An 18607-nucleotide genomic window follows, 5' to 3' on the forward strand; every position below is an offset into this window, starting at 1 on the left:
TTCTGCCTCGGGGCAACTTGATGTCACCTGACTGCATTTGTTTCCTGACCTAGCCTCTGCTTCAGGATAAATAAAAACTTCCCTCACACCCAGCTTTCGCTTTGTTGACTGTTCAACACCCTCTTTACTTTCGGAGAGAGGGAATCTGGGCCAGCGGTCTCCCAAACAGAGGAAAGATGAGCCTTAGCGGCCAGCTTTGCAGGTGCAATCCCATCAGCATCTATTGGACTCCAAGAAAAGCAGCGTGGGGCCCACACAGCAATAAACAGGGCCTGCCCCCCGGGAGCTTCCAGGTCCCCCCCTGATGCGATGACAGGCAGGCTTCCTGGAGAGACGATCGCCCCCACTGCGGGGCCGCACCTGAGCCAGGTAAGCAGCCGGGGGTGGGGGGGGGGCAGAGGAAGCCCCAGGTCGGCTCTAGGCGCCCACCAGACCGGCTGGACTCTCCCGCACCCCATGGAGGGCCTTTCCCCCTTCCCGGAGCCTGCGGGAGATGAAATATCCTTTCCCTACTACTGTGGTAATTGACTCTCAGCGCTTCGGGCCCCGATCCCTTTTGAGGAGCCACTGCGCCCCCCAGCGGCTAGACGGCGGCGGAACCCCCCCCCCACCCGGGCAGCCGGGAACCTGAAAATCCTCCTTAAAGAGCTCGCGGCCTCTGGCCCCGCCCCTCCGCGAGTCCCGCCCCCGACGCCACCTCGTCCGGCGGCGCCGATTGGTTGGCTCCCGTGCGTGCAGACGTCGCGTCGCGGGGCGGGGCGGGGGACGTCGTCTGTGGGGCCTCCGCCGTGTCCTCGGCCGCCGCTCCCACCGCCGCGCGGCGTCCGCCCCTCGCCCGACCTCCCGCGGGCCGCGCGCTGCCGGGGCGCGGGCGGTGTCGCGGCGCCCACGTCCCCGCCGAGCCTCCGCTGCCCGCCGGCGGCGCTCCCCGGCCGGGGCCGGGCGGGGGAGGGGTGGAAGATGGCGCCGGCGCCCCGAGGCGCCCGTGAGGAGCCGCGGCGGGAGCGGCGGCGCGGGCCGCGGGGCCGGCTCCTGGGCCTGGTGCAGGCCGCGCTGCTGCTGCTGCTGCCGGCCGCGCGGGCGGGCCCCTGCCCCGCGCCCTGCTCCTGCCGCGCCCCGCTGCTGGACTGCAGCCGCCGCAAGGTGCCCGCCGCGGGCTGGGGCGCGCTGTCGCCGCCGCTGCCCCCCGACGCCGCCAGCCTGTGAGTGGGGCGGGGGGCGGGGCGGGGGGGCGGGGGCGCCCCGCGGGGGGCCGGGGGGCCTGGCCCGAGGGCGCGGCCGGGCCGAAGTTCTGAAGGGAGACGCCGTCGCCGCGTGGGGGGCTGCCCCGGGAGTGGGGGGCCGGCGCCCCTGTGCGAGGCGCCGAGCTCCCGTCTGCACACGGCTGCGACGGGCGCCCGGGCGCGGGGCCGCGGGGCCGGAGCAGGTGGGCGCGGTGGGCGCCCCGGCTGGGAAGCCCCCGCGCGCACTCGGGGTGGTTCGGGCGCGGCGAGCTCCTCGCCCACTTCGGGCCTCCTCGGCCCCCCAGCTGGAGAGGTCTCCAGGCACGTGGTGCTGGAACCCAGATCCCCCGCAGGCCTGGGGACTGCCTTGTTCCCAGTCTGCGTCTTGGTGGTTTTGGTACTTTGCAGGGTTGAAAACCTCGTCTCTGTTTGGAGCTCCGGCCCCTAAACCCAAACATAGATCTCTCCACCTGGCGTTCTTGAGCTGCCGTAGGATTCAGTGTAAGGAAGGGAAGGAAAGCTCTTTGCAAAATCATGCGATGCTTTAATTGTTTTCAGTGCATTTCCTTGTGGCAAAGAACCTAAAAATCATTCCTCTTTATGTATGTGAAGCAAGCCCCATGGTTGGAGGAATTCTTCTGGAGACTCCTGCTGAGGGCTCATCTTGACAGGCCTGTGTTAGACAGTGGCACCTGGAGAGCTCATTAGTCTGAGTCAGCCTGTTGGCTTTAAGAGCAACAGTAGGTATTAAATGCTGAATTACGGGGCTTCCTAACCACTAACATACAGTTACTTCGCTGCCACTAACTGAGCAACACGTTTATTAATTGACAGACGTCTGATAAGTAATGATTTGTATTTATTTATTAATTGACAGACACCTTAAAAAAAGACTTGTCAGAGAAAAAGAACAACTTGTGATACATTTAAAATAGGAGGCATTGTTTGGGTTTTCATTGGAAATAGACTACAAAGCGTTTTCTACTTCAGAGGTTGGAGTTTTTTCCATTCGCAAATAGGCTGAGCTTAGATAGGAAAGAAAGCTACCTCTCACAGTCCTTGAGAAAATTACAGTAAAATAACCAAATGCTGTAGTAACATCAATTTGCAATATAATAAATGCTTTGTTATTTTATGATAACAAGATTTGTAGCTATTTCTGGTTCTGTTGATGCACATAAAATTAAAAAGATTCATATTAATGTAGCCACAATCTGAATCAAACCGCATACAGCATCTTTGTTATGCAGCACGTGCCTTTTCCTAAGAAATTCATGGACTAGCTACTTAATTTTGAGAGAATAAAACTGGTGCAAGTTTCAAAATAAGTTTTATTTAATGGTAATTACAAGAAATGTGGCCTACTTTTCAAGATCCGCCATTGGTAGATAAACAGTAATTAGGAATAGTTTTATATATTCTGTGTGGATTTGATTTTTGTTTAATAAAGACCAAATTACCCAAAGCCAAATGACATTCAAAAATTTTTAAAGTCCCATGATGGAATTGACATTTTCACTTGAATTGAAATCCCTTGGAAAATAACTCTGTTGATGAAATGTAATAGGGTGGACGTTTTTTTTTTTCCTTTTTTGGGAAGTCTTACATTAGAAGAACTTGGAATATTAAGATGGGTTTGTGCTGTTTTAAGCTGAGAAATGTAGCATAATCCAACAGTTGCCCTCAGCTACAAAACCAGGTATACATACATGGCTCAATCCCTGTCTCCCTGTAAGGGGAGAGGGGCTAGCGATTGAGTTAATAATTGGCCATGCTTACATGAGGAAGCCTCCATAAAAATCCCAAAAGTATGGAGTTTGGAGAGCTGCTGGGTTCGTGAAACATGTGCCTCCTGGGAGGGTGGTGCACCTGAATTCCATGCTTTTGCACCAGACTTTTCCAGATCTTGGCCTGCGGTCTCTCTTCATCTGGCTGTTCATCTGTGTTCTCTCTCATGTCCGTTTATTGTATAATAAACCAGTAAATATGTTTCCTTGAGTTTTGCGAGCTATTGTAGCAAGTGATTAAATCCAAGGGGGGTGTTGTGGGAACCTCTGATTGTAGCCAAGTCAGTTGTGGGTACATGGGGACCTACTCCTTTGTAATTGGTATCTAAAATGGGGGGCAGTCTTGTGAGACTGAGCCCTTAGCTTGTGAGGTCTGACTACAGTTAGTGTCATAATATAATTGAATTGTAGGACATCTGCATGGTGTCATAGAATTGGTTGCTGTGTGGGGAGAAAACCCTTACATCTTATGTCAGGAGTATTGTGTGTATGACTAAAGGAAGAAAGAGGTGACAAAAACTGTGTGACCACACATTAGACCCCTAAACTTTCTTGTAGGCCCATCTGTGCATAACCTTGTAAAATACAGTTTTAGGAAGAATCCTGCTAAAGTCAGTATATCAAGAAGGCCCCCACCCCCCTGTATTTGACTCTTAATATCTGATTGGGTTCTTGCTCCTCCATGTGTCACCACCCTAGCTTACATTCAGCAAGAATCCTGTTAGGTGTGATTAGGCAGAGATAACCCCTCATCTGCCATTATTTCCTTTTAGAAATTTTTTATCCATTGACCCCATCCTGTTCTATTCTTGGCTATAAATTCCTACTTACTCATGCAGTATTTGGAGTGAACCAATTTATCCCACTGCAAAATTTCATTGCATTGTTTCACACCTATTGAGAGATCATTCCTCCCATACACACCCAGGTCTTCTTCCCAGTCTTTACCAGGTGTCAGTGAACATTTTTTCTTTAACAATTATTGTGTCAAAACTCACATAGAATCAGATTCATCATTGAACACCCTCCAGGCCTTTCACTCTGGACCGTTAATTCATACCTTTGAAGTTTTTTTTTTTTTAAATATTTACTTATTTATGCATATAAGAGCTAGGGTACAGGCCAGAGATGCAGGGGGGTGAGAGGATTCACCAGAGACTGAGTGGGGAGCAGAACAGACAGATGTACTGAAATACACTGCTGAGGGGAGCAGTGGGAGAGACAGGAGAGGTCTCCTGTGCCTTGTGGGTTACCTCCCTGGCCAGGGCTAGAACTCGGGCTGCAGTGGCTGCGGATAGCTTCATAGTGCTGCGTCTTAACACCTTGTGCCACCAGGGATGCCCCCTTTGAAGTTTTATCTGCATTCCTGACTGACTGACTGACTGGGAATCCATTGGTGAGTCTGAATCCTGAACTATTGCTCTGGACAAATGACTGTGAAGCTGGTAATGCCAGATTTTGATTCTCTCTCTCTCTCTTTTTTTTAATAATAGAGCTTTTAGGTGTTTTTGTTTTTATCTTTTTTTTTTTTTTTAATACAAGAGCTGGGGTACAGTCAGAGGCATGGGAGGGTGAGAAGATTCACCAGAGACAGAGCGGGGAACAGAATGGGCAGATGGACCGAAAGCACTGCTGAGGGGAGCAGTGAGCGGGACAGGAGAGGTCTCTCTTGCTATGTGGGACTCTCCCAGGCAGGCCGGGAATGGAACCCGTGCTGCAGAGGCTGTGGACAGCTTCACAGCATGGCGCTCAACCCGCTGTGCCACCGGGGAGGCCCCAGATTTTGATTATTAAGAGTCTAAATAGACTCCAGAAGATGAATTTAGAGTCCCACATTTCTTTGCAAGAAGCTTGGTTAAGAATCCAAGGCAGTAAACTTTTTGTAAACTGAGTTGAGTTGTTGAGTCTTAGGTTTCTTTGAAAGGTACCTGCTAGGCTGGAAATCCTTTCTTCCTAGCTCTTTTTTTCTGAATGGGAGTTAGACCCTGACCATCTGGGCTGAAAGTTTCTTTTTCCTGCTTTATTTAATTTTTTTTTAAGATTTATTTATTTATGCATACAAGAGCTGGGGTACAGGTGAGAGGTTGGGGAGAGGGTGAGAGGATTCACCAGAGACAGAGTAGGGAACAGAACAGGCAGATTGACTGAAATACAACTGCTGAAGGGAGCAGTGGGTGAGACAGGAGGTCTGCTGCTCCATGTGGGTTGCTCCCTGGCTGGCCAGGGATAGAACTCATGCATGCGGCAGTAGCTGCAAAGAGCTTCACAGTGCTGCAACTTAACCCCCTGTGCCACCAGGGAGCCCCATTTTTTAATTTATTTTAATAGTGATCTCTGACTCCTGGCCCTGAATGTCTTTCTGGCTCCCTTATGATAATTCTCAGTTTTCTGTGTTGGATCCTGCTGCTCATATTGGAACCTTCTCATTTGACTCAAGCCTTCTTGAATCCTTGATGACTATGTTTCCACCAGCTCTGTTTACTTTTCTAGGGATGACTTTGCTGAAAATGATATGGAACTTAATAAACCTATTTGGGGGACATGAGAACTCTGCAAACTGGATCCTTTAAGATCTCTGCCTTTTTATTGCTGCTGCTCCTCCTTCCCATTACCATCTTCAATTTTCCCTCCAGCTCCCTTGAATCCTTTGATAGGGTCCTCTTCCAAGCTCCCTCTTTTTTCTCCTGTCAGACCTATTTTTCCTTGAGTCTCTATAATGACTTGAACTTTGGGTCACCTGCCCTCCACCGTAGACTCTGAGGGGTCTTGGTGGGGAGGGGAACCCATGTATTTAACCTTTTTAGGTTTTTGCTTTTGTGATGCTTGCCTAACATGCATGTGTTATAAACGTAGGTGACGGGGGCGATACCTTGAGATGATGACTATCTTTGGTGTTGTAATATGTCTACCTAAAATAAAAGTCTAGGTCATTCTAGGTGAGATACACTATTGAAACATTCATTACTAAACACAAATTTCGGTTTATTTTTGGCATCTTGTTTTTATACAGTATAGTTTGTGCTGTTTTATACAAACTATATATTTGGAACTGTTGGTAAACCTGTCCTTTGCCAGATTGATTGTGCCTCTAGAAAATGGAAAACTGTATATTTGTAAATTTACTTTTCTATTGCACATCACTGATTGATAGACCCTAATTGGTCTACTTTCTAATTGTTACTGTAAAAAGGAAGGTCACTAATGGTTGAAAATTAGAATCAATATGTAAAAGTGAAAATACTAGAAAACATATGAAGAGAAACATTGTATGCAAAGTATGCAAGGTATGAAGAATACATTTTTTTCAGGGAAGAAAATAATTTTGTTCTAAGGTATGCTGACTGGTTGCTTCAGAATGAGAAAGAAGAAAAATTGGACAAAAACTAAATGGGTATTAGCAAGATGGTTGTTGAAGGTTTACAAAATGGGAATTATATGTGGTCAAGTTGCTGAGTATGAATGGAATTAAAAAGTTAAATTTTAGGGCCTCCTTGATGGTACAGGGGTTAAAGACAGCACATCAAGCTGTCACCAGCCACTGTAGCACAAGTTCAATTCCCCACCGGCCAGGGAGCTACCAACATGGCGCAGCAGACCTTTCCTGTCTTGCCCGCTGCTCCCCTCAGCAGTGTATTTCTGTAGATCTGCCTGTTCTGCTCCCCACTCTCTCTGATCAGTCTTCTCACCCTCCCCACCTCTGGCTTACACCCCAGTTCTTGTATGCATAAATAAATAAATCTTTAAAATAAAAATAAAACCAAGACTCGGATCATTATACTGTCTCATTACAGGGACAGAAATATCATTAAAAAAATTGAATTTTAGTATCATAAGTATGATGGAAAAACTGAATCAATGTTTTCTTTTTGTTCTGCTCTTTTTAAGAAATTGTCAAAAGGCTTTCTTTTACCTTTGAAATAGTGTGCTTTAAGGAACAAAGATTTTATGTCTTATCAAAACACTTTTCTGTGATTCATAAACCTACTGTCAGCTACAGGTAAGAATGTTCCATGATGGTGTCAGTTGAGTGACTTTAAGACCGTATCACTGGACTGAAGTGAGAATTGCTAGAACTAATGAAACTGATGGATTTACAAAACTGGTAACCCAAGATCAAGCAGAACAAGAATTCAGTACATGGGATTGAATGAACTGATGAGGATGATTATAATTTTTTAAAATGACTCACTTTGAAACATTCTGGGTTCTTTAATATTTTTGAACACCATTTTATCTTGTTACTTATAATTTACAATGACCTGGTAGGTTATACATTTGTGAACAACGATGAAACTATTTTTTTTTTACCCTACCTCACCCCTATATAATTTAGAAACTTTTAGTATTCTGATATTTATGATAATATATTTGTTTGCAGAAGTTCAATAAGAATCTGCTTATACCAGGATACAGTTGGCAACATTGGTTATATTACCAAGGCTTTGTTTAGGATGTTATATTTGAGAATGACTTGCATAGAATCTGGTTCAAGGGACTAAGGTTGACTTTATGTAGACAGTGCTTTTGGAAAAAATGACCAGGTACCTGGTCTACATTGTTCCCAGCCTTATTAGGAGAGTAAGGAAAGTAACTTCCTGGCAGGCCCCGAAACCTCAGAGTATCTTGGGAACTTCAGGAAGAGAGCAGTGTATCCTTCATCTGTAGGAGTGGCAGGCGAAGATGGTGGCTAGTTCCTGGATTGACTTCCTAGCCTTGAGAGATTTTTAGAAGTCTAATCTCTGTTCAAAGTTCTAGCAAAGTAAACATGAAAGTATTTTATATGGTCAGTCATTATTCTTGTTGCACAAATCTAGTAAGACCAGAATTTTGTAAACAAGAACCAAAAGTTTGGCTGTAGAGAACCTTTTTTTTTTTTTTTTTCCTTTTCTTTTTTAACTTCAGCGGAAAACTACAGTGCACTTTTGTGAATTCTGTTTTGTGCATTTTGACAGCTCTCACCCAGGCCTACTTCAGTAAGTTCCTGTTAGGTGTATTTGGCCAGAAGCCCCATTATATCCCTGATGTTTCCTTTTAGTAACCTTTTATTCATTGACCTACCACCCTGTCCCTTGACTTAAATTCCCATTTACCCTGTGCAGTACAGTCATCCCATGGTATCCCAGGGGATTGGTCCAGAACCATCCCTGCCCTTCAAGATACCAGAATCCTTGTGTTCAAATCTCTATATAAAATGATGTGGTGTTTGCATATAAACTATGCATATCCTCCCATGTACTTTAAATCATCTCTAGATTACTTATAATACCTAATATGGTATAAATGCAATATAAATAGTTGTTATGCTGCATTGTTTAAGGAATATTGACAAAAAAATCTGTACATGTTTATTACAGGCACCACCTCATGGACCTAAATACGGGTACATAATTTTGATCCAAGTGTGGTTGAATCCACAGGTACAGGACCCATGGTGATGGAGGGCCAGCTGTATTCGCAGTTAATCCCATTGTTCACCCACTGCAGAATTTCATTACGGTAGTGGCTACGCCTGTTGGAAAGGCCTGCAACAATCTTCAGTAAAGTCTTCCTGTGCTTTCACGGCTGTCATTGTATATTTTTCTTTTGACATAGGGAGTTTTCCCTAGTACATTTTTTTAGTGTCACAGAAGTGAGATTTACTAGAATGGCCCTGGCGCACAGAAACATGTAGTGGGGAATGAGAAAGGATAAGTGGATGGGGGAGTGGGAATCTTGGACTCAGCAGTCATGTGGCCATTGCATGGAGAAGTGCCTAGGCTGCTCTCAGTTGCTAAAGGTAAAAGTTACCAATGGGATTTTAAAGATGGATCCAGTTTTCTGTACATTGGCTTACTGGATGCATAAGGGAATAGAAACTAATAAGAAAAAGGTGAAATGTTCAGTATCTTTGTTATTGTTATCTGGGTTTTTGTTGTTGTTATTACTATCTGTAATAGTGAAAATGAAATTACAAGAGACCTTGGTTGGACCTTTGTGTTAGACCAAGCTTAGATTTCATTGAGTCTTGAGTTTCAGACTCTAGCCTCAGTTCTGTCCCTCAAGGAAAAAAGTTCGCAAGGACAACAGAAAGTACCTTTTAAGACATCTGGAAGTTGGAGCGCTGGTTGGGACAGTTCTCTTCGTGATAACCCTGTGTGTATGTGTTAGACTAGGGCTTAAGGCAAAAGCCTATGCGTGCCTCCCAGCAATGAGCAGTAGAACTTTGGACTAGAAAATTCATTTGAAGGGCAATTATTGACTTACTCTTGGACATTAATTGAAACTGCCACTATGACTGAAGTCATAAAAACAATCTTGAGACTTGAAATACTCATGCTATCTTATGTAGTAATGTTGTATAAAACACTCCATTAGGGAGGGCAGTGCCCAGAAGGGTTACATAATAAATTGGAAGTGGTTTGTATAGGATCGCTGCTGTTTGGGGAACGAAAAGAGGAAATAACTCACTAGTGGAGAGCCTCTTTTTTCCTAGGATCAACTGCACAATTGTGTGAGGATTCTGTTGTCACTGGGCAGTGTCCTATAAACAGCTCACAACTGAACAACATAAAGCTGTTTGGTGTGTGGATGGCTGTTTCAGGTGAACTTACTGTTTGGATGGCCATCACTCTGAAGAAGGTAAAGACAGATTACTTCAGTGGGTTGAAATCCATGCTGTTTTCCTAGCAGGAAAGGAAGACTTGAACAGTAGTCAAAGCCCTACCCACCCTATGTTTGATGCATGGCCAGTGGCCTGACCACTTTGTCAGGCATAAGAGCCATGGGAACCTGGTCTGTTAAAGGGGATGCCCATTTGGGGCTTATCCCCATGGAAAATGCATACCTGGGAATCTGAGGAGTGTATGAATATATAGGACATGTCAGGGGCCATAGAAAAACTTGCCTCAAAGTTTTGAAGGTGATTGCTTTGAGGTAGCCATGACTTGAGTAGATATGGGGACTGCAGCAATGCAGAGATGGGACCTATTCTTCTTGCACATTGTGAGGCACAGAATGCCAGTAAGAACTGTTTGCTGCAGCAAAAGAGACAGAGACTGTAGATGACTCTGTGGCACACTCCCTGCTGGGAATACCCTGAACATAGCTGCAAGTAAGGCTGGTGCTGTAGTGCTGGGCTGCTTCACACAGCTCCTGACAGGCACAGACCCAAACTCTGGACTGTTTTTGCTTATCTGATGGTAGATGGACTTGTTCACTGTGCTGTGAAAGCCAGAACAGGAGATGATTGTGTCAGTTTGGATGACCCACCATCATTTCTGCAGGCTGCAATCGGGGGAAAGACATGAAGGGTTGGCTTACATGTGTCACGTTCCACATGAGTTGCGGCTGAAGGAAAGGGCCCACTGATAAGAGTTCTCTTTTTCTGGATCTGGGAGAGGGGAGTGGGGAAGGATGCTTGGAATGACTATGCAGTTCTTACCAAGGGAGGAGTGTGCTGGCATAATGACAGCACTTTTTCCTTCCCCATTATCACGTCAACTTATTTTTTTTTCCCTTTATCTGCTATGCAGTGGTCATACGACCAGGGCTGCAAATACTAGTAATGGAAACAGGGATGATTTCTAAGCAAGAAGCCAATTATATTTTAAAACTTTGGGTCATAACTCCTAAGGGCCTGAGGGGGTAGGTTGTGTCTTATCCCCTAGCAGCTGTATCGCTGGTGGTACAAATAACCTGTTGGTTCTGCACCTATGTGATGTTACCCTAGCCGAATGGGGGTAGACTTGGGGATGATGGGGTGGGGGATAACTTGCTGGACTACTTTTGTTGTTTGCACTCTAGACCAGCACAATGGCCGAATCTGCTGTCCCTTCCCAAGGTGGACGAGTGGGTGTAAATGGAGAGAAGTGATAGCTGAGTGTAAAGGAATAAGCAAATGGTTTGTACAGTGAGGAAAATACAATACTGACACCTCGAAAGAGGCTGACAGTAAGTGTTATCATCTCTTAGCTTTGTTATGCCAGATGACTGAAAGGGTGACATCATTTCTGCCTAGACCACTATAATTTTGAAACCTGACAGGATGGAATGGAAGCCTGTAAACCTGAGTGGTCTTACCCTAGAAGGCATTTTCATACCATATGATGGGCTATTTATTAATGATTGAATAAGATTCTAATAATGGGCTAGTAGCGTATGAGTTGTGCATTGTTTTGTTTTGCTCTGAGGAGTATTGGTGGCCAAGTGGAATAGACACTGAAAGAATAGAAAAGTATATATTGGTCTCTGACTCTGGTTCCCAGCACAGAGTTTTTAAAACTCTAAAATATGAGGAGCATCTTTAAATTCTAATATTTGATCTTTGACCCTCATTCCTGACATCCCAACTCCTAAATCTTTTAGAATTTCCTGGGTAATAAGAATACCTTTCAATTTCATGAGGTTGCTTTTGGTGGGCTCCTGGATAGCCCCAGGATGGGGTCTGGTCCCCACAAGGACCAAGGCATGATCAGAAATTTGGGGCTTTTGGTCCCATCCCCAAAGGGGAAAGGGACTAGAGATTGAATTAATAATTGGCCATGCCTATGTGTGAAGCCTCCATGAAAATCCCCAAAGCATGGAATTTGGAGAGCTTCTGGGTTGGTGAAACATCTGCCTCCTGGGAGGGTGGTGCACCTGACTTCCATGCTTTTGCTCCAGACTTTTCCAGATTGCCCTGCGTATCTCTTCATCTGGCTGTTCATCTGTGTTCTCTGTCATGTCCGTTGTTGTATACTAAACCAGTAAGCTGTTTCCTTGAGTTTTGTGAGTTATTGTAGCAAGTGATTGAATCCAAGTGTGTATGTGGGGGGTATTGTGGGAACCTCTAATTGTAGCCAAGTCAGAAGTTGTGGGTAACATGGGGACCTACTGCTTTTGTGATGGGTGTCTAACATGGGGCAGTCTTGTGAGAATGAGCCCTTAACTCGTGAGGTCTGCCCTACAGTTAGTGTCATAATTGAATTGCTAGACATCCACATGGTGTCAGAGAATTGGTTGCTGTAGAGGGAGGAAACCCACACAGCTTGTGTGAGCAGTACTATATGAGTAAAGATAGAAAATGGCATTTTTTTTCCCTAGCAGAACTTACCTAGATACTGTTTTTATGTCTCTATATCAAAAGCTCTTTGAAATTTTATTTGGTTATTTAAAACTTGACTAGTTTCTCAGCAAGTGCAGAGCTTTTTTTTTTTTGAAGATTTATTTTATTTATGCACAAAAGAGGTGGAGTGTAGGCCAGAGGTACGAGGTGGGGGGTGTGTAAGAGGATTCACCAGAGACAGAGTCGGGAGCAGAACAAGTGGATCCACTGAAATACGCTGCTGAGAGGAGCAGCGGGCGAGACTGGAGAGGACTGCTGCGCCATGTAGGTCAGCTCCCTGGCTGCAGATGGAACTCATGCCCCAGTGGCTGGCTATAGCTTGATAACGCTGAGACTTTAATCCCTATGCCACCAGGGAGGCCCTAGTTCTTCAGTGTACAAGAGGACATTAACGTACATTGAATAGCTCTACAGAAGTCTTTCCAAATGTATAGTCATGTGTGACCTGAGCTTCAACCTCTTTAGCTGTCGCTCTTTTGAGTGACATTGGCAGAATGTTTTCACTGTTAGTTAGCAGGTAGAGTTGACCATGATCCCTTCAGGGGCTGTCACTGCCAGTGACATGTGCTATCAAGCAAAACTGTACACCTTTGTTTAAAATTATGATTGATTTCTTAAAGGGATAGATAATTTCTAGTGTCCTCCTTTTCTGTGTTGTTGTTGTGGCATGGATTAGGTCTACAGTCCTGGGTTTTAGAAGGGTAATTGGTTCCAGATGTTTGTTTTTCTGAAAAATACACGCTTTCAACATTCTCTTGCATGTAGAGGATAAAGATTGCGAAGAAAACTCTGTTAGACGCAGAAACATGGTTTAACATAACTTGATTCTTCCCAGTAGAAAATTCAGCTGTAATGTGAAAAGAATTCACTTTAATTTTTTTAAACCACAGGTGGAGAACTGAAAATGAATCCTTAAAAAAAATTACTTTTCTTTTGAGGCTGCTTATGTTTACCTCAGTTGTACTGAGTTGTTACCTTTATTTTCCGCTTCCTTCTCCATTTTGTGTCCATATTTCCCCCATAATTCTTACAGAGAAGCGAGACTCTATGGGACTGAGCATACATTGGGTTTAGGAACCCGGTTTACTCTGACCAAACCCAGGTAGGACTTTCCTCTCTATACCTCCTTGGCAAGAAGCAAGAATCTTCTTACACATTTGTTCTGTTTCCACACTAAGAACTAACTAAACTCTTCCTGGAAAGTTTCCCCTGCCTTTCCTGCTCTTCACCCGCATATCTGTGTTGCCAACCAGTATCTCCTGTGAGACCACTGGCACCAGGCTCACATGCCCTTAACTCAAGTGGGCACCACTCTCTTCTCGGCTTTGCTAGGCTTTGTCTTCTCACGTGCCACATACTCACTTTTTCTTTTCAGTAGAATGTAAATAATGTGAGGCATTACATGAACATTTTGTTCATTGCTGTAGATTAACAGTGATCATCAGTAGGAACTCAAAAAATATTTGTTGAATGAACATTGTGTGTAATAGAAGTAAAAGAAAGTATATGACCATTCCTTTTGCGGGAGATCAGGAGAAACTCTCAGAGCAGTTAATGCTCATTTTCTCTTTCATTTGTTTCTCTAGTCTTTTAAATATCTTATTAGATGATTTTTTTTAAAAGCTACTTCATTCTCCATAGTAAATATTGTAAATGAGTTAAAGAATTGTCCTAGCTAATTATTTGTATTTTAAGATCTTTTTTAAAAAGAAAAATTCTAAATATAGGCACATGAAGTTACTACTAAATGCTGTTTTCCATCTTACTGTCTCAGATGTTTTGTCAGATTGCATCAAAATTCAGAAAAACTTGCATTCTTCACCCTTCTGTGGTGTAAACAGGAATTTATAGAGATCTCTTCTGCATAGTAAAAATAATTAAATGGCATTTCACTGTCTCATTGGGGCTTTAGTTTAAGGTGATCCCTGTAAATTCTAAAGGGAATCACATCAATTTTGCTTTGCTTACTACTCCATTCGGTGCTCCATTCGGCAGTTAGTGTCAAATCTTTGTTAACAGACAGGTTTATTTGGATGTAAGATGAGAAAAGGCAAAGAATTGAAGGAATCTTAGCAGAGCATCATCTGGCCATTAGGTTTTTGGGTTATTATTAGACTGAGCTAGTGCAGTGGTTCTACAGGGCTGCCTGCACATTAGGCTATCACTTAGAGAATGATACAAAATACCAGTGCTTGGACCTCACCCCCCTGTGATTCTGATTTGATTGATCTGGAGTGATACCTTAGCCTCAAGATTTTTATTTTTTATTTTATTTATTTTTTTTAAAAATATTTATTTATGCATACAAGAGTGGGGTATTGGCTAGAGACGCAGGGGATGAGAGGATTCATGAGACAGAGCGGGAAACAGAACAGGCAGACTGACAGAAACACACTGCTGAGGGGAGCAGAGGGGAGACAGGAGAGGTCTGCTGCGCCATGTGGGTTGCTCCCTGGCCAGCCGGGGATAGAACTCATGCTGCAGAGGCTGCGGATTGCTTCATAGTGCAGTGCTTAACCCCTTGTGCCACCAGGGAGGCCCCAGCATCAAGATTTTTAAATTTTCCCTGGTGATACACTACATAGCAGTAGTGAGCAACTGACCCATAAATAGTTGTTGCTTATTGAATGTTAATTGAAGAGAGCTGTGCTTTGCTTGCTTCCTTAAAAGTCCTTTATGCTTTTGAGGACACTCTTTTGGGTAAAGATTATTGTCCTAATTATGTTTCATTATATTAAAAATATTTTGCAGTTTCTGGTGTACAATGTAGTAATCAGCACGTGGATAGCCAGTTACCTGTGTATTAAGGTAATCATTTATTTCCTGATGTTAGAATATACATTTCCCTCCTCTTAGGCCCATGACATCTATATCGTATACTGTATTTTTTATTTTTTATTTATTTTTTTTATTTTTTTAATAATAAATTTTATTTTTATATTCCCCCATACAATTGCAAAAGCCCCATTCTGACCCCAATCCTTCCCTTCCCGCCCCCCACCCCCCAAAAAGTGTCTCTGGTTCATAGTTTTTTGTTGATTTTGATTTTCACTTTCTTATATTCATTTTCGTGGTCCCTTATTTAAGTTTTCTAGATTCCTGCTATGAGTGAGACCATCCAGTATTTTTCTTTTTCTTTTTGGCTTATTTCACTGAGCATGATCCCTTCCAGCGCCATCCATGTTGCTGCAAATTGCATGTGTTTATCTTTTTTGAATGCTGAGTAATATTCCATGGTATATATGTACCACATCTTCTTGATCCAGTCATCTATTTTTGGGCATTTGGGCTATTTCCAAAGCTTAGCTATTGTAAACAGTGCTGCTATAAACATAGGGGTGCAGGTGTTCTTTGGAATTGATGTTTCTGTGTCCTTTGAGTAAATACCTAGGAGTGGAATTGCTGGATCCTATGGAAGCTCTATGTTTAGTAGGTCCAGAAATCTCCACACAGCTCTCCATAGTGGTTGGACCAGTTTGCACTCCCACCAACAGTGCAGAAGAGTTCCTTTTTCTCCACACCCTCGCCAACATTTGTTGTTGCTAGTTTTTTTAATATGTGCCATTCTCACTGGTGTGAGATGGTATCTCATGGTAGTTTTGATTTGCATTTCCCTGTATATCGTATACTGTATTTTTTTAAATGTCCTTCAGTTCTAATGGAAAACTGACATTTAAGCAGTAAGAACTTAGCAAGAAGGTTAAAAGAAAAATTGAATGCATTCTTACATCATTTTTTTTTGCGCCAAAGTAAATGACTCATTTATTCTGTACTATTATTTCAGTCATCAAAAATGTTAACTGATGGGGCCTCCCCGGTGGCGCAGCAGTTGAGCGCTGGGTTGCAAAGCTGCCCGCAGCCTCTGCAGCGCCGGTTTGATCCCCGGCTACCCCTGGCCACCAAAGGAGGGTCCCACATGGCACACAGACCTCTCCTGTCACCCGCTGCTCCCCTCAGCAGTGTACCTCGGTCCTTCTGCCTGCTCTGCTCCCCGCTCTGGCTCTGGTGAATTCTCTGGCCCTCCCGCGTTTCTGACTGTACCCAGTGCTTGCATAAATAAATAAATAAATAAATAAATAAATAAATAAATAAATAAATCAATCTTAAAAAAAAAGTTAACTGATGAAAATAAAAAATAAAAACAGTTTAGGTAGTTATATTCCCTCCAAATTATTTTCATGTTTGGAACAAAAACCAGAGGAATACAAGCTTTACTTTGCTGCAGACCTTTTTTTTAAAGTGTATGTTTTCTGTACCTCTTGCTCTTTCTCAACCTCTTCCCGTCCCCCTCCCCAGTGTAATTATGTTATTTGTAATAAATTAATTGCCAGAAAAACTAGTGATGATTAGCAGTTTTAAAGTTAAACAGTAAACAGAGCAACATTAGTGAACTGTGTTGTAAATAAACTTGTAACTAAATGCTTTTAAAATTTGGGTTTCTTTTATACATTTTAATTTTTTATATACCTATTTCAAAGTCACAATGTCATCTTACTTACATAAGCAAAATCTTATCAGGTTGCTGCAGGACAAGTGTAGCCTATGCTAATGTGTGTGCTTATTTGTGGAGATAGGAGACTTGGTGCCAGGTTAAACTTCATGGGTATTAAGAAATAATGGATTACATTAGTAATGAAACCCAACTAATGCTTGGCTTCATTAGCTCTTCCTTCTCTGCCAATAATGTAAGTGATATGGCAACTTCTTGTTATACTCATTTCTAAAGAGCTTTATAATAGTTATAAAATTTTGATAGTTTGATAAAGATGTGTGAACATGTTAAATCACAGTACTGTAATTGATCATAATGATAATCCTGAATATTATTATTTTTTAAGTAAGTTATGCGGGCCTCCCTGGTGGCGCAGCAGACCTCTCCTGTCTCGCCCGCTGCTCCCCTGAGCAGTGGATTTCAGTGTCTGCCTGTTCTGCTTCCCGCTCTGTCTCTCCTGAGTCCTCTCAACCCTCCCACGCCTCTGACCTGTACCCCAGTTCTTTTATAAATAAATACATCTTTAAAAAAAAGAAGTAAATTATTCTAGGTATGCTCCTACAGGACAGGGGCTTCCATTTGTAAAAGAAAGGGCAGAGTATGCTGAATAAATGTGTGAAGCATTGTCATACTCAAACTATTGGTATATTTTAACTTTTGCGAAGGGCCCTTTTGTCAGATTTTGTTATTCACAGTTCAGCCTCTTGGTGCTGCAGATTTTTGAAAACAAAAAGATAGATGAGGACTCAGGAGTGTCTGGACTGAAGAAAATTCCTGCATCCCCATTGCTGCAGGACTTCTTTGCAATTAGCTTGCAGAACTTGATTCTCCTCCTCAAACTGTTGCATTTATGTATAAAACTTATAAATTATTTACACCCTGATGGTACTAAGTGACTACATTAATGGCACCTCTGGCTCCTTGTGATACCAGGAACTTTAATAATTCATCATTTATTACAGCTACATCCCTGTAGGTTAGCATGAGTGACAGCTGAGTTTACAACAGTTAGATAAGGTCATTTCTGAGACCATTCTCTAATCATTGTATCATGATTATGTTCAGATATTATTGATAATAAAAATAAAGGAAAGATTATTGAATATCATGTCACAAAACTAGATTTTAGGTTGTATTTATCAAGTATTGGATTACTTCAAGTTCTTAAGTATATTTTAGGGATATTTGAAAGGGGAAAATCTTTGAAAAACAGTTTTCCACTTCAGGACTTTGGGTTTTAAAAGTCTTTTTTGTCTTTTAAAATAGACAGTCAAGCTAACATTAACTTATGCATTAACATTAACTTAGTGAATTTGGCCCCTGCAAGGAGTAATGAGAGACTTTTAATTTAAAATATACATATTCTTAATCTAGAAGTTTTATATCTGATATTTGAAGTCTTCAGATTTCAGTCTTTAGGAAAAGTGTGCTCATGGAGAGTAAGGATGTGGTTGTGTGTTCTCATAATGCCCCATCGGGTTAAATTCCAGAGTGAAATCTAACTACAAAAGAAAGTTACAGGGCCTCCCCAGTGGCGCAGCGGTTGAGCGCTGGGTTGCGAAGCTGCCCGCAGCCTCTGCAGCGCCAGTTTGATTCCTGGCTGTTCCCCGGCCACCGGAGGAGGGTCCCACATGGCGCGCAGACCTCTCCTGCCGCCCGCTGCTCCCCTCAGCAGTGTACTTCGGTCCTTCTGCCTGCTCTGCTCCCCGCTCTGGCTCGGGTGAATTCTCTCACTCTCCCGCGCTTCTGACTGTGCCCAGTGCTTGTATAAATAAATAAATAAATCTTTAAAAAAAAAAAAAAAAGTTACACATTCCTAGTGAAGGGGAGTAGTGGAATTGACAGTGAATTTCTATTTCTGTTTTGGATTGACTCCACCTCTGTATAGTGTGAATGTTGGTCTCAAAAGAGACGGAACAGCTCCTGGAGTGTTTTTAACCCTAGCACTTAGCCATGTGCAGCACATGGTTCAATATATATTTACTGCACATACGTGATGATACCTTGTGGTTTGATAACTTGA

At 43.2% G+C, this 18607-nt stretch overlaps 1 protein-coding gene across 3 annotated transcripts in view; it reads left to right on the forward strand.

Moving 5' to 3' along the window:
- The first annotated feature begins 1148 nt into the window (after positions 1 to 1148).
- The window catches only part of LRIG2 (leucine rich repeats and immunoglobulin like domains 2), a 44588-nt gene continuing 27129 nt past the window's right edge, over positions 1149 to 18607 (forward strand). The window contains exon 1 of one of the 3 annotated variants that reach the window (XM_037500606.2): positions 1149 to 1202. The gene's annotated coding sequence lies outside the window, so the exon portion shown is untranslated. Of the gene's footprint in view, positions 1203 to 1518; positions 1964 to 18607 lie in introns of those variants that run through there. The other 2 variants (XM_037500605.2, XM_037500607.2) reach the window with 2 other exon arrangements.

This window comes from Talpa occidentalis, unplaced genomic scaffold, assembly GCF_014898055.3.
Source record: "Talpa occidentalis isolate TD23 unplaced genomic scaffold, MPIMG_talOcc4v2.1 talOcc4.9, whole genome shotgun sequence".
In the NCBI taxonomy this organism is placed as follows: Eukaryota; Metazoa; Chordata; class Mammalia; order Eulipotyphla; family Talpidae; genus Talpa; species Talpa occidentalis.